Source organism: Elephantulus edwardii, unplaced genomic scaffold (assembly GCF_000299155.1).
Source record: "Elephantulus edwardii isolate Elephantulus edwardi_28Jun2011 unplaced genomic scaffold, EleEdw1.0 scaffold00094, whole genome shotgun sequence".
NCBI classification, from domain to species: Eukaryota; Metazoa; Chordata; class Mammalia; order Macroscelidea; family Macroscelididae; genus Elephantulus; species Elephantulus edwardii.
This window is the reverse complement of record NW_006399844.1, coordinates 9,332,139-9,335,457: the sequence shown is the minus strand read 5'-3', so window position 1 is coordinate 9,335,457 and position 3,319 is coordinate 9,332,139.

Below are 3,319 nucleotides of genomic sequence, written 5' to 3'. Positions count from 1 at the left end.
TGTCAGAGACAGTGCGATTGGCACAGGACAGAGAAGAGTTTAGGGCTGTTGTACATAGGGTCGCTATGAGTCGCAAGCGACTCGACGGTACATAACAACAACAACAACAACATAGAGTTTCCGGAGGCATGTTTTTTAGGAAGTGGATGCCATTCTGCTTCCAAACCTGTCATAGTATGTTATTTTTGTTATGTGCAGTTAAGTCAGTTGTTATGCAAGCATGTGCATATGTATGTTTGTGTGTGTATATATATACATATCTCCAAAACCTTAGATAGGAAAAGCAAATTGCAACTCCAAAGGAACATATAAATACTAGTAAAATAAAATCTTAAAATTTCTTTTCATCTTATCACAGATTAAAAGTAGGCAGATTCTAGATGGACTGGGTTATCAAACATTAAAAGAAACTTAAAATATAATCTGAAGTAAAAAAGAAGTAATAATCTTTTCCCTCTAAGTGGAAAAAATTAGAGAAAACACAAATGAGCAGCATGCACAGACATTTTATTTCTACTTTGTCACAGATGCATAGAAAAATGAATATGAAATCTAAGACGATGTTGGTCTGGAGACTAAGGTGCACCTGATACAGGCTATGGTCTTTGCAATCTCTTGTTATGCATCAGAGAGCTGTAAAATGACTTGTGTTGATAGAAGAATTGATGCCTTTGATGTTTGAGAAAAGTATCGAATATATGATGGACTGCTAGGAGAACAAACAGGTTCATCCTAGAGTGGGTGAAATCAGGCTGCTCCTTAGAGGCAAGGGTTCTGAAGTTTTATCTGACATACTTTGGACATGTTGCAAAGAGCGACGTCATGCTTGGGAGGGTGGAGGGACAGTGCAGGAGAGGAAGACCCTCGATGAGATGGATTGATTCAGTGACTGGGGTAATGGGGGTACGTGTGTTGGAGACAATGAGATTGGCACAGGATAGAGCAGAGTTTAGGGCTGTTGTACATAGGGTCACTATGAGTTGTAGGTAACTCAATGGTACATAACTACAACAACATTTAAGACATTCACTCATCAAGAATTTAAATATATTGGTACTATTAGAGAATGTGTCATAAAGTAAAAGTATGCCTGAATGTGAAGCATAGTCTAAAAATTTGTAACACTACTATAGGTTCCCCCCTCCCATGCAAAGGAAAATTTAAAACTAGATAGATTTTTAAGTATCATTTAAAGACCTTTTAAATTTGACCTCTCCAGCCCTCTAGTCTATGCATATTGCTTTGACATTCAGCATCTCGGCCATTTCTGGGTGGACTGGAAGTTTGAGGACTCACTTTCTTTGACTGAAAAGTATCTTCTAGAAGTAATACTCACATTAAATTCATTCATGTGATCTTAGTTTACTAAATGAGACTGTGGCTGTAAAGGTTTGGTGAACTCCCAACTCCTAAGAGACTAGAAGAGAGTAAGTGAAAATGAAGATGAAGGTCACATTGCTGGGAAAACCAGAAGGCTGCTGTTGATAACACCAGCATTTGTGTTTTGTTGAATTTGGTCTCTGACCAAGGTCTGTCAGAGGATGGTGTGGATCCTGGCATGAGATTCTGCTTTCTCAAATAACTGAAGTACTTTATGGTTTAGCTTAGGTCATGGAAGCAAACACTAATTTCTAATAAAATTGTGATACACTGCAGTGGTAAGAAAAACAAATAAAGACCTTTTAAATCTAATATAACATTTATGTAAAAGTGAAAAGTAAAATTGGAACTGATTTGCAAAATTATTTAAATACTGAAGGGAAATAGACAATATGAAGGCACAAAACCAACTGGATTATTATTGTTTATTTCTTTTTAAAATATTTTTAATATACTTTGTTTCTTAAATGACATAAAATGATGCCTCCAGAATTCACCTCTCAACTGAAAACTTAAAATAGTTCAAAACCTATTCCATTTGTTGACTGGAATACATATGAATTCACTGGCCTGGCTGCTCTATCTCTGAGAAAGAGATGGATGGATGCAAAGGCCCTGAAAAAAAAAAGTATGTTATTGGTGGTGCTGTTGTTGAGTGAACTGTTATTAAGTCAACTATGACTCATGGCAACCCTATGAGCATGGCTCTGAACCCTGCCCTATCCTGTGCCATCCTCATCATCTCCGACACTTGGCCCGCCGTTATAGTCACTGTGTCATTCCATCTCACTGAGAGTCTTCCCCTTCTTCACTGACCCTCTTTCCTAGCATGATGTCCTTTTCTAAGGACTAGACCCTCCTAAAGCATGTCCAAAGTAGGTGAGATGAAGTTTCACTGTCTTTGCCTCTAAAAGGACACGGCACCTTTTCCAAGACTTACTAGTGTGATATTCAATACTCTTCTCTAACACCACAATTCAAAGGCATTGATTATATTTCTCTCATTCATATTAATTGTCCACCTTTCAGATGGATAGCAAATGATTTAAAAGATTGGGTGTACCTTAGCATTCAAACTATCAGGTTCCTGACAGCTGACTTTCCAAATGCATTATGTCCTTTGATTTCCTGGCTACTGTGATCAAAGTAAGATGAAATGATTAAGAATTTTTTGTGTCTTCTCCGTCTATCATGACATTTTCTATTGGCCTGCTGGTGAGTTTTGTCTTTTTTATTTTTAATTGTGATTTTAGTGAATGTTTACAGAAAGTATGGGTTTTCATCCACTCATTGATACACTCATTCCTTCCTCTCTCTTAATTCACTTTGTAATGCATGTCTTGTAATGCACCTCTTACAGTCAGAGATCAAACATGCAATCAAGATGCATTGATGATAATGGGTGACTGGAAAGCAAAAGTTGGGAACAGGGAAGAAGAATCAGTAGTTGGAAAACATGGACTTGGTGACAGAAATGAAGCTGGAGATAGAATGATTGAATTTTGCACAATGACTTACTCATTGCAAATACGTTTTTAAGAGACATAAATGCCGGTTATACATATGGATTTCACCTGATGGTATTACACCTGATTACATCTGTGGAAAAAACCGCTGGAGAAGCTCAATATCAGCTGTGAAAACTAGGCCAGGAGCTGATTGTGGAACAGACCACTCATATGCAAGTTTAAGCTGAAGCTGAGGAAAATTAAACCAGATCCACAGGAGCCAAAATATGACTTTAATTTCATATCACCTGAATTTCAGAATCATCTCAGGAACAGGTTTGTGGCCTTGAACACTAAAGAGAGAAGACCAGATGAATTGTGGGAGGATGTTAAATGTATCATCCAGGAAGAGTGCAAACGGTCATTACAAAGACAGAAGAGGAAGAAAAGACCAAAATGGATGTCAGAAGAAACTCTGAAGATTGCACTGG